Source organism: Pinus tabuliformis, chromosome 5_1 (genome assembly GCF_031772625.1).
Source record: "Pinus tabuliformis cultivar Carrire ecotype Pingquan chromosome 5_1, CPIR1, whole genome shotgun sequence".
Classification (NCBI taxonomy): domain Eukaryota; kingdom Viridiplantae; phylum Streptophyta; class Pinopsida; order Pinales; family Pinaceae; genus Pinus; species Pinus tabuliformis.
The window spans coordinates 883996424-884010351 of record NC_142305.1 but is presented as its reverse complement, the minus strand read 5'-3'; the positions used below and the strand labels follow the sequence as shown (position 1 = coordinate 884010351).

The 13928-nt window shown below is 37.8% G+C and overlaps 1 pseudogene; it reads left to right on the top strand.

Moving 5' to 3' along the window:
- The first annotated feature begins 9654 nt into the window (after positions 1 to 9654).
- On the top strand, positions 9655 to 10972 carry LOC149167645 (small ribosomal subunit biogenesis GTPase RsgA 1, mitochondrial pseudogene; annotated as a pseudogene).
- Positions 10973 to 13928: the final 2956 nt, after the last annotated feature.

Sequence of the window (13928 nt, the reverse complement as noted above, 5' to 3'; positions counted from 1 at the left end):
GATAACATTCAGGGTATGACAGAACAGGTGCACCCACTCAGGTTGGGGCTTTTCTCCAGATGCGCACGCGGATCAGCCTACCCATCATACTTGTCTATCAGTAGCATCTTAGGTTTCCCAAATCATGTTCTCATCATCCTCCTACATTAGCACCAATCATCAAAGCCTCCTTTATGCGTACCCCACCATCTTGTGGGCATAGCATGCAGTGCCTAGTCTAACACCTGGAAGTGTTGCTTTTCAGGTACCTCCCTTTCAAATGCATCCAAAAAGATATCTACCTCATTCAAACCATCATAAGTAGGTAGATTTCTTGCCTCTGAGGACACACAACATAGTGATTGGGTCATCATGTTGCAATTTAGCGTAGTTACTTCATGTAACCAATTCTTCCAGCGTTCTATTTCTTCATTGGAGTCTGAATTGTAGGAACTCTCATGATCCCATGTAATCCATCCATCCTCGGTGGGATTCACCCAATCTTGGTCTTGTGTTGTTAGCTTATAGATACAGTCCATATCGTCATCCCTTTCGTAATCGCTAACTGGTTCTGTATAGTGCGATCCTTCAGCAGGATCGAGGGGTACTATTACGTGCAGCTATTTCTTCTCAAAGATCATCATCCATTTCTTGGGATTGATTACCCCATTCATATCAGTAGCCTAGTCAATTCCCAGGAGAGCGAGATAGGGATTGTTTTCATCCACTATCTCTATTACTTCAAAATCAGCCAGTGTGCTTGGTCCCTCAATATCCACAGTCACCCCCTACTTCCGCCCCATGGGGATGATTTTCTACTGATTCACCATCCTTAGTTGAATCGGATACCATTGCAATGTAGGTCTCCCCATTCGTTCCCAAGTCTACTTTGGTAGGACGTTCGTGTCTGACCCTAGGTCCAAAATAACCTGATCCATATCATACTCTCCTATCTACACAGTTAGTCTCATCTCCTGTCTCATCCTTGTTTTATGCTTGCCAATCTTTCATACTACACGTGGCTTACCTGGTGCGATTCCAATGCATCTATTGATGAGTTCTTGTAACCCTTTCACGGCCTTACTATCGCGTAGTAACTTCATACAGGTGTCCAGGAAAGTTGTGAGCATAGAGGGGTCCATCTCCGACTCAGGCTTATCCTTGATTCCTGAGGTGGAGGCCTTAGAGAAGCTCTTCTTAGCTTCCATGAAGGCTTCACGAATGCACTCTAAATCGAACTCAACCTTGTTTGTTGGGGCTTTGCGAACCCATGTACTGTCTTATGGCTATTTCCCCTTGTCATCTCCTATCACGATTCCACTTCTGAGCTCTATATTTACATTTGGATCTTCCTTGCGTGGCTCAGACCTCATCATCTGCAAGTTCTGAGTCAGCGGAGGTAGTAGTGCCATTTTGTCATGTATCCTAGCTATCAGTGTAGGAGAGTCTTCCGTTTCATGATCAAATAGTGTGCAATACTTGCAAGAGGGACGCATTGGATTAGTGAAATCGCAGGCATAGTGCCCTAGTCCTCTGCAATTGTAGAAAATAAACTATCCTCGACCTCTACCAAGTCCTCCTCCGCTTTGGCCTCTTCGGCGCCCCTGAAATCCAGTCCACGCCATTCCTATGTTTTGGTCAAGGGGCTAAGTTTTGGCCTGAACCCTATAGGTAGGAGTTCTATCCTTCATCAGTTCATAGCTTCTGCAAGTACGCTCATCATGCCCTATAGACCTACAAAAGTTACAGAACAATTGTTGTAGTGCTTGTACATACTTCTGTAGCAAGTGACAATTATCTGTGGCATGTTTTCTGGCTACCTGAAAGATAGCTCACTATAATGCAGGCCCCATGCAAGGTCCTACTTGAGCTTCTGGTATTAAAGGCATTGGTCCTACTCCTACAATGTAATTTGAAAAGATCAGGTAATGGTCTTTTCCATGACCCTGACTCTTGCATTTCAAGCACCATATCTCCTCGCGTACCTCTGGTCGAACCATTCTGTCTTGCTTCAGACTTTGCATTTCAAGGCACAAATTCTTCAGCTACACATGGATCTCCTGAACTCCTAGATTAGGATCTTGCATCGAAGTTTCATGTAGTCTCATGGAAATCGCCGAGGCCTTTGCCTGAGTTGTTATCTTCTGTTGTGACAACGCACTCCTTAAGTGTGCTAGTAGTGAAGCCATAAACCACTCGCGATGTTGTCCATCTGTCAAATCAATGTTGGCTTCCCAGATTATACATTTCAGCCTCTAATATAGTTCCCAAGGAATCTCGCCTGGTTGCATTGTGATCTCTTTGAATCCCACAATTGACTGCGCCTTAGATTTAGGCCTAGTAAATTCTGTATTTAATGTTGCCTGGATGTCTGCTACTCTAGCATTCGAATTATCATTAGAGTACTTAATATACCAAGTTAGCGCGCGATCTTGCAGAGGACTAACCATTGTCGCCTTCTTTATATGATCATTTTTAACACCTTGAGCTTCCCCTATAGCTCTAAAAATGAACCAGAATTAGTTCGGGTCCTCATTTCCCAAGCCTTTGAACAAAGGAAACTTCACTGTATTTTCCATATTGAACCGCGGTGGAGGTGGAGGTGGTACGGGAAAATTTGGAGGTGAGGGTGGTGAATTCGGAGGTGGTGTGGGTGAAGGTGGTATTTGCGGGAATCCTTGTCTTATTAACTAAATAACACTTCACAAAGAAACCTTCGCTATCCCTTATTCGTCACCTCGTGGAGGTGAAATCAAGGGACTATACTCTAAACCCTTTTTTCCTTCATTCTTGTAATTTTTTCCGCTTCGCGTAGTCCTGAACATCAAGGTAGTTGCATAACCCATTTTTCACACAATAGCATTTTAATCCAAGTATTCAAAGATTTTACATACTTACCTCGTGGTCCTTTGAAAAATCGTCACTCCTCGTCGCTATAGCTGACTGAGGTGTCAACCGCAAATTTAGTCACAAATCCTCCTATGATGCAATTGAGCCAATGGTCGACAACGCGGGCGATATTATCCTCCGATGCTTCCAACTTTCGCACTAGCTCCGGGGTCCACACAATAGGACCTTCAAGTTTCCACCTTCCTTGGCTATCTGCTAGCTTTGCAATCCACTCGTATAGCTCAATAGGGAAGGAGAAAAAAAAATATCTCATGGATCTCTGTATATAGGTATCTGTCCAACCATTGTTCCTTTTTCTGTCGCAAATTTCTGTTCTCCTGCACTGCGAATGCATGGATCTTCCTATCCAACTAGTCTTTGATCTCCTTCTTAGTTGGATTCCAATGATACGACATTACACATCTCTTATGTAGATTTCGGTCCCGGAAACAGAACCATTTGTTGGCTTGAGGGGGCCTGACCCATTTGAACGTTATTTAGCCAAACAAATCCCTACACTAGTGGCCCTTTCAGCATCAGCCCGTAGAGCACGGACCAAAGTCTCACCCGAAGCAATATGGGGGGATGCTGGAACCAAATTTCCGCACCCTGAGAAGGTTGTGATGTCGTTTGGTCTCTCCTATCCCTGCCTTTGCGCAGGTGATCTCACTCTAGGGCTTGTAAGACAAACCCTGTATTTCAGATTTCAGTACCTTTCCGAAAGTATACGATCGACCTTCACGTAGTCCTAACTTGTGGCCCAGGTAATTTCGCATTGTTATGGTAGCGCGCCATGCAGATTCCTCAATTACCCTAAGTGACTTACTTATCTTGTTGAATACTTAATGTTATCACCGCGTAATCAGATATTCATAATTGTGCTTAATCATTCAATGTAACTGTATTCATTTGCGCATCATATAAGCATAATAAAGGAAATTCATACACAAAATATCCAAACCCATAAACAGAACAAATACATAGAAATGGCAAAATAACTCCTTTTATTAACATTTCCCAAGTGTTCACAGACTCTGTCCACCCTACGCACACAACTATAGGGGTCCGCGCACTCAACTGCGAACTTCTACCCTAGACCTCTACGCACTCAGCTACAGATCCTCTACCTATGCTACAACCCAAGACTTATACTTTTTTCTCTAAATCTATGACTCTATTACATGTTCGATCCTCTAACTACTTAGAGTTTAGCTCTTTTTATACAATCCCATGGTCCGCAAACCATGGGTAGATCTCTTACAGCCGACTTTACTTTACAAAACTAAGGGTGGACTACCATTTGTGACACATAATTCCTTCGCGCTCTGCGACCACAAAATGCAGAGTCTTTACAATAATATTACAAAAATTTGGTTTAAACATGGGCTTTTAGTCCCAAAAATTCCCTTGGGGGATCCCACTCCCAACAGAACATATACACTGATAGATCATGGTGAGACAACAAACAATATGAATAAGGAGCGAACATTATAGAAGACTCACTTGTAGCTGGATGGACAAAAGAAGTTCATCATAGAGCAACAGAAAGGAACACATGCATGTAACCATCTTACAAGACCAAGATCATTGAAGACCCTGCAACATGAAGACATGTGGAGGAGAAGACAAAGTACATCCAAGAACACATCCATCACTCAGCAGCAATAGTAGCTTGATATTGCCACCATAGTTATCCAGTCCATGTCAGTAGTGTCATGTCAAGTTGTGTCATGAGTTGTTAAGGCCACATCACTATTATGGGTCATGTCTATTGTAAATCAAATGTAATGTAAAGTGAAAGTCCAATGGACACACAAGAATATGAAGAGTCATGTTAGTTGACAATTTATAAGAAGTTGAACAATCATGAGGGTAGTCCAAGAGTCACAAGTGTCAAGCATCACCCTTGGTTATATATACCCCTCCCATTGTATGAGAAAGTAATTTTCATCTTGGCTCCTCCCACGAAGCATAAAGAGTTTTCAATCATTTCTTTGAGGAGAAAGGAGTGGCTCCAATGTCCCACTACAGGAGCTAATGATGTATGATGTACATATGTGTCTTGGAACTTTTTCTTAATACAGAATCATGTTCAGGCCAGCACATTTTCATGCATGTCTTGTAGATGTTTGTAAGACTATTCTTTCAGTATTTGAAATTCATGTTTATTTCACATGTACTAAGATTGTTGAACTATTTCGGTTGTTTTAGTACTTACCTTGTTGGGAATGTCTTGTATTGGTTCTCATTGTTGTCTCATCCTTGTGGACTACTCTATAGGATAAACAGACCTTCCTTGCTTACTGGCTATAATGACTGTCACATCCATTATGGACGACTCTGTTGGACAGTGGACGGGTCTCCCCTCGTACTTTGGTTTCAAGTGACTATCGTGTCTGATGTGGACTATTTCGTTGGATGCTCGACATACCATTCCTGTTTCGCATATGTCTCTTCTTGGGTGGTAGTATTACCTCTCACTTAGAGGCTCACTTTTCTCCCCCCTTTTGCAGTAAGAGAACCTTGACACAATTATGTTATGCACTCACCAGGCACACTTACCTTGTTGTTTGAAGATACCAGTGTAACACTCTCATGTGCTGATAGCTAGAACCAAGGCATATCTCTGAGTATATGGTAATTCGGCCTTTATACCAGATGGAACTCCTACATAAGACGGTGTGAGATCTAGTTGGGACCTCATATCAGTAATATCCCCTTGGTTTACGGATTTCCAGCGCCCTCAACATTATGCTTATGGGTGATTATACATGTTAATGTTTATTTGAGCTAACGGTCTTCTGTGGAAGGCTATTTGTAGCTTTTGTTTGGTGATGCATGTGTGCAGAAAGTAAATCTATTGCAAGAGGAAATATCTCTTGGTTGGAGTGTAAAATTTCTACATTGAACCCAACACCCTTCAAATATTTATGAGGGCTACAAGTGAGCTCAAACCCTTAATGTAGGGGCTACATGCATGATTGAGTACTTGGGCATTTAGATCGAGATTTATATATGTAATTGAATTGGTTATCTATTTTACTTTCTGGTAACCTTTCTAGGGCCATAAGGTTACAGAGAAATATCTCCTTGTGTGTGAAATTCTACCACAATAGAATTGGTGCTTTCAATGAGAGTCAAACTCATGGAGGGTAAGGGTACCATATGACCAAGTGGAGGGTAATTTCCAAGATGTAAGCTCCTCCGACTCCATCGTGGGTCTTAGATCCATCAAAATAAAATGTCCAAAGGTCAGTAGAAACCTAGTTATATTCTAAACTAAGAGTATTTAAATTTATAGTACAAATTTCATTATCACTTGTTGGGCTACTAGGAAGGGGTTCTAACTTGATGCCTAATGGTACTGGTAATGGATGTGCAAGATAACATCCAATATCAGATTCAAGGAAATAGTTTCCAAAAATTTCTTGTGTTATGCTAATGGGCTCATTAAAGGTGATGGTAGACTTCATTAAAGGCTCACTATCAACTCTAATATAGTTGTTCTTCCCCTTGTAAGGTAGCCATAAGTGGGAACAATTTGTAGCAAAGTAGCCTTGCAGCTTACTCGACCAATCCCTACCTAATAGTAAGCCATAAGGCTCTGGAATGTCCACAACAAAAATATCTATGCATTGATGATCTTTATGAATAGATGATAATCAAACTATAACATTATGAAGTTCACCAATAACCTATACTTGTGATCTATCAACTTGTACGATTATGGCATCTATATTTTCCCATTTCGTATTAATTTTCTTAGTGACAGATAAAGGAATTACATTTGTAGATTCCCCATAATCAACGAGATAGTTATGGAAACTATAATTAGAAATTTCAAACATTAACAGAAAAGGAAGACAAGAGGATCTTGAGTTTACATTAGCAACATTTACAATGGATTCAAGAATAGTTTTAGACTTACCATATGGGGTTTTGAAAGCAACAATTGTATTTTCTAATGGAGGCATCGATGCAAAATATTTGATACTCAATTCTTGTTGGCCGTCTAGTTTAGCTAGCTCATAGATGGATATGTTAGCACAATATTTCTTCGTGTCTTCAATCATATTATACTTGATAGTGTATTCTATATATTCTTCTTTGGTAGGATGTGTCGTGGAAGTAGTTGGAGAAGCCTTATCTGATGCTTCAAGTGTAGTGGACTTTCTCTTATTATTCCCATAAGTGTTTTTAGAAGGTCGAGCACTCTCATATTTAATCTACAAACTCTGACCTGGATTATTGGGAGGTAAAAATTTCCTTAGGAATTGCTACTTCTTCTTATCTCCTGGGAGTTAGTCCTTTTCTCCTAATATTGTATGGTTTAGATTGTTATTTTGGAGGAGATTCACCAATAACTTATTCTTCATCATTCATAATAAGATCAAAAGAAAAGATTAATTCACCAACAATCACATTATCCTCTAGCGAGGTTGTTTTGTTTTCCCCCTTTGACTACTTAGGTTATTCTTCTATAGCTTGTCCCTCCATAACATTAGTTATCATAGCAATCATATTGTGTCTAAAGTGTGGGCATGTATTTTCAAGATGAACTTCTCATTGAAACGTACAATAATTTTCCATTCCCACATCTTCAAAATTGAATAATACTTTGGAACTTTGAGCAAACTTAGCCGGTTTGATGGTATTATTTTTTAAAAATGGCTTAAAGTACTTATTATTGGTTGATGCCTTGCCATATTTTATTTTCAATTTGGACACTTCATTAGTCAATTGCTTTAAGGGATTAGTCAAGCTCTCCATATCAAATGAATATTTTTCCTTGGTTTTACCAAAAGAGGCTTGAGGCTTCTTTCCAATATCTTTAGAGTCTTCTTGATCAGCGATAACTCCAATAGATCTCAAGTCCTTTTCAACAACAATATCTTCTGCAAATTTTTCAGCCAATGTGTCTTTTCCAGCTCTTTTCACAAGCACAAAAATGTTTGTTTGAAAGGAAAAAAGTATAACAGTCCTTAGTGATAGAATTTTGTGGCTGCACATTTGTGGGGAACTTATTCAAGATGCAAGTGAATTTTTTATTAAATTATTTTATCTTTTCCTCTTTCCCCATCTTGATATTACTGAGTTCCTTCAGTAGCATGGAAGGTATCTTGTCATCAATGAATTTATCCAAGAAAATCTTCTTAAACTCTCTCCAATTATGGATTGAATTGGCTAGAAGGTTGTGATACCATGCTAATTCCCTGCCTTCAAGATTGTAAGGGAGCAATCTATAGGAAACATCATCAAAATAGACCTTTAATATTCTTAAGTGTAAATAGAAATTGTTGATATGGTCCTCAACCTTTGTTTCCTTATTAAGTTCAAACTTTGTTAAAATATTATTTGCGTGTTTGTGTAAATGATGAAGCACGTCTGGAAGAGAAAGAGGCCATCAATCCATCCAATCTAATTTTTCATCTTCCATGACTTCGTTATCTCTCTCCTTGTCACTATATGACTCTGAAGATTCCTCCTCTTCACCATTGAATTTGTCGTTATCATTTGGTTCTTCACTATCCGGAATATAGATGTGATCCCTATCTCCCTCCATATTTTCAACATTAGGTGGAATGATGGTTGCTTGCTCTAAATATCTATCAACTGAATCAACAAGGTCATCTAAAGAAGTTGTCACCAATTCTTGAACTATTGAAATCAAAACATCATGACGAGTTGTTTCTCTAGATGTTCATTTGTGTGGGAGGAATGTTGTGACAAGAAGAAATCCAAGTGCCTTTGCAAACTCATGAGTGATAGGACGTAACTCTCGGATTTGACCATAAGTAACCTCTTATGCATGTTTCAAACTATGAGGGGGTGATCTTTCTTTCTAAGATATGTGTGATGGAGTTGTACTTAGACAATTGCTTCCTTGATCTAGAGATTTAGGATGTGAATGTTATGAATGATAATCCATACCTTGTGTTGTAGCCTAATCTTTCATAGTCAAAAAAATTGAAATATTAGCGGAATTTTGAGCTAGCAATCAAAATCAATAGAAAGCCATTTAAAATCAAGAAACATTCTGAACTATTAATGATGGAACATTTATATCTAAAGGGATAATAATTGTCACATTTTTCCCACATACGTTAAAAGGGAAAATGTTCTATTAAAATTTCCCTCTTGTAGGCCTTCAGTTTCATATTTGCTGGTTAAAGGTGTGCTAAGGAACAACAAACAAATAATATTGCTTACAAAAGACAACATCATCTAGTCTTGGAATAATGTTCCCCAACCTTTGAGATTTGAGTAATTATCATTTTAATATATATATAGATATTCTAAATATATACACTATAGGGCTTCACATGTTTTGGCCTTAGCCCTATGAATCTAATTTTATTTTCAAAATTCAATATGGTGCCTTCACTTTGTCATATTATAAATGCCATGCACGTTGATGCTCTAAGGGACCAAGGATGACCCATGTTTCAAGATGTCAAGGCTCTCCACTACACGTGTGTCCCTATGGTCAAGTTACATGGTTTTAAAAAATAACCATATGTAGTGCATGCTCATTCTGCACCATACATGCGGATAATGTTTAAAAAAAATAGTTCAATACTACACAATCTCCATGTCAACTCTTCCAAATCACAAACTAAAACACTAAAGCTCACCAGAGCCAATGCTCAAGTTAGTGGCCATACAAGGCACCAAGGGAGAATACCATGGGGTGGAATTACCTTTGCATTACACAATGATATAATCTGTGGGCGCTTAGATACATTAAGTGATTATATTGATGTTTATTATTCAATGCGGGATAGCATGGTGGGTGTTGTGGTTAAGAAAATTAAGAGGACATTTTTTGTTAGGGACAAGGTCTTGGTTGGTGGATTTGATTGGGTACACAAAAGAGGCATGATAGAAGATGTATTTGAGTGGAATTTATAGCTTCTGGATTTTCCAGTTGCAAATTTTCATCATTTTCTTACCCTTTCCTCCATGGAGCAATCCAAGTTTGAGCCCTTTAGTTTCACCAAATTCTTGGTGGAAGCTGAGTCTACAGAGATTCCCTTTCAATTGGTTTTGAACAAGTTGGATACTGTACAAGAAGAGGTTGTGCATAAGCGGAGAGATGAAGTAAGAACTTGGGGTTATGAGCCTCTCTTTTGCAGTGCTCATACAAACACTAGATTGACAACTATTTCTGAAGTTTTAGAGAACTGCACATTTGTAGTGGTCGGTCCTAGTGGAGTAGGGAAGTCTAGTTTGATCAATGCATTGCGTCGTGGTCTAGAAATTCCTAGTGACATGGACATTTTTGTAGGATAGGCAAGGGATGGAAGCAAGTGGTTTGAACAATAACGTGTTAGAGAAATTTTTGTGAGAAGTGGTCATGGAAAGCATACTACATGGAATGTATCACTATTTCCACTACTAGTTGGTGGCTATCTTACTGACACACCTGGTTTCAACCAACCCAGACTCATAAAAGTTAGAAAGAGTTCTCTAGCATGGATGTTCCTTGATATCAGGAAAATGGTAGATGTTGAGAGAGTCTAGTGGGTGTTCTTTCAAAGATTGTTTGCATGTTAGTGAGCCACGTTGTTGAGCCAAGAGGGTCATTATACAACCCAGTATGATGTGTAACATTGTCCGTCTATCATCAAAATTGAATTGAAATTTTGTTCATGCCGACCAAATAAAAATTATGAAAAATCTAAAAATAAAAATAAAATTAAATATCTATACAAAATATTTAAATAATGTCGGCTCATAAGAAAATTTACACATGAAGAAATTAGATCCCTCTTGACTCATGTTAGATCTGTATTTAAGATGGATCTATGTTAGTGTAGTCAAAGGTGATTGGGAAAGGTATCCTTATTATTTTTAGTTACTTGATGAAATGAAAATACGGGAAGAGATATAGTTAAGGTTGATGGGTACCAAATGAGAAATTGATGTCAGATACCAGGGCTCTCAAATGGGCTTTAAATGAGTAGAACCAAGCCTAGAGCCTAAGAAACATTGTAGATTCTCCCGGAAGAGGGCCAATTAGTTAATTATGGATGAAATAATGCAGGAGGAGATGTTGACAAATAGAACAAATAAATTTGTAGGGCACAAACTGCTTAGGTGAATAGATTGAAATATGTATACTAGAATATGTCTTCACATAAATTCTTACAAAATCAGTGCGTCTTTGAGTTTGAATAGACGAATCATGTGGTTCATTTGTAAATATTGAATGACTGGAAAACCTCTATTCTTGAAGTTGAAGTTGTAAAGTGTCAACTTGGCTATACAATGTATTTTGGTGTTTTTAATGATTAGAAAAATAAATTTAGCATGGGCGACTAAGAGAGGCACTACAGGTTACAAATCAACTACTCAAAAATACCACGTGCTCCAAATATATGGAAGGCGACGACACCTAATTCGACGAAGTTTATGCCAAAGGGATACCTAGGAAGCGGTTTGGCCAAACTACTTATCTCTAGATCAATAGTCAAATTTTAGCCCGGGGGCACTCATCTTATATTCTAGAAACCACCAAGGAGTCCCCAAGAGGTGATTCATGGTTTTTGTCCAACTACATATAGTTTTTGTCGATGTGTGTGTGACAACACTCTAGGCCCGCACGTACTTCTTTTGTTTAGGCACTCATATATATGTTCTTATTTTTGTTTGAAAATTTCGATGTATGCATTATGAATATTTTAAATTGGGGCCTAACCTTATTTATTAATAGGGAAGATTTATCTTAATTTATATATATAAGTATTATTATTATTATTGTATAAAAAGTAAACATTGTTTATAGAAAAGTCAGTTTTAAAAATTGATAGAAATAGTTAGGTTTAGGGTAGGAATAAAAGTAAAAAATCATCAATTTGTGGGGGTTCGGAGGTTTGGACTCTGTATGCTAGGAGACAATGTAATGAAGAAAACTCTTTGAAATTGAAGAATACAAGCTAGTTCTGATGCCAATTTTTGGGGTATGGTAACATTGATTTTTCCTTTAATGTGTGAGCATTTATTAATGTTTTTCTTCTACTAGCATATGTGTAATGAAGTTGTGGATATTTTTAAATTGTGATTGTGAATTTATCTTAAATGATACTTACATTTCAGATTTAAAGAGTCTTAATGTGTGCTCCTCCATCCTAGAAATTCCTCTATGTCTTGGGTCTTTCCATCAGTCTTTCTGTAGGGTTAATGCTCAGATTCTTAATTTCCTGAGTTACTAAACTTTTTCATCTTCATTTTTCTTCTATCCAAATTTTAATTGAATCCCTCCAACCTTCATATATCTTGGCCAGTATGGTTTCAAAGATAGGTTTCAGAACTATACAATTCATTGTAAGTTCTCACATCATGTTCCTCTGACCTTATATTTTAATTCTTTATCAATTTTATTAGATGTCTCAAGTACTAGTTCCCGCATATCCAGGAACTATCTATGAGGTTAAAACACACTGGATGCCCTCCTTCTAGCACCAAAAGTGTTAACGATGCTAGAAATTTGCCAACACGAACGGGATCCCCCCAGTATAAAGTCCCAAATAGACTCTACACCATTTGGTGTGGTCGTTCCATCCAATAAATAGGCTCAACTGCCATTGTGGTGAACTTAAAGACATGCCTTGTAAAGGAACCACAACATAAGAGAGAATTCATATTAATTTTGAGGGAAGAAATAAATGTTATCTTTGGGAGATAAACAATTATAATGAATACAAAGTGCTTCCACGAACAAAGTAAATAAAGTGAGCCTTTATAAGAACAATGATAGCATTAATATAATAAAAACACACATACACATAAAGATTCATTGATACATTTGAAAATTAGTTTTCAAATAACCAAGATCATGAAAGCAATTAGGTCATGCAATTTCAATAAGAATACGTACTAAAGAAAATAAAGTAGTTCATTGTCCTTAATACATGTAAACACAAGCATATACCACAACCATTAAAACACAAATCTTGCAATGCTTCTGATACATGCATGAAAACATTATTCGACTTTAGAGAGATTTGAATGATTAAGTGGAAATTCCAAATACACAATTACAATGCCTTCGCACTTGCTCCATTAGTGGAGCAAAAAGCCACAATTTTCTTCTCAAAATAATGATCTCTCTCCCTTGTGCTAGCAAGAGAAGCCAAGGCTAAAATTCCTTTGGTTGAGATTTTAGGGTCTATATATAATAAAAGAGGTGAGCTTTCACCTTCCCTGTGACTCTTGATCTCCCTCATGACTCTTGAGCTCCCATATGTCCTTTGGAGTTCCTAGTGACTTTTCACATTTCACATGTGACTTTTGGACTTCCACACACATTTTTACATTTTTCATTACAAAATTTACATTTCACAAAAATTGTGGAAAATTTTCATAAAAGAAAAGTAAACATATTTGAGTTCAAATTTAGGGAAATTGTAATTTGACGACTGTAAAATGAAGCTCCATTTTAATTTATTGAAACCAAGCTCTATATTTCACTACTATGACTTCAACTATTTGTGGTAGGATAGGATTGTATTTCATCTTGCCCTCCAAAGTGTCTAGATATATGGTTTTGGAACATGATTTGATTGCACATTGTTCCACAATATGAATAGCTTCATATGTAACTTGACTGGGTCAACTACATATTGTAGAACAATGTCTTTGGTCACTTCTAAGTCACTCTAGGTAGTCACCTATATTGAGTGGTCCAAAACTCCATTTAACTCCTTCCTAGTAGTATCCTTGTGTCTCACCTCCTTAAGTGCACCTATAAAAGGCACTTTGTGTACTCACACAAAGAATTCCAATCCATTTTACAATCGTATAGAAGCTGACATAGTGTTGGCTATATCATTATTAAGATTATCATAGATTTGCTTTTTCATTTTCATCACTACCCTATCCATTTTAGCCTCAACCCTTCCTTTTCTAGCCAAAGATGAAGGTGAATTTAAGTACTTTGTGCCCCATTCCCAGGTCATGTCTATAAATGTTTGAGCTAACTTTAAGATCCTCAGGTTTTCTTGTGATCCCTTTTGGACTTCGTACATAGGTGTCATTTCCTTATTCAAAATGATCAT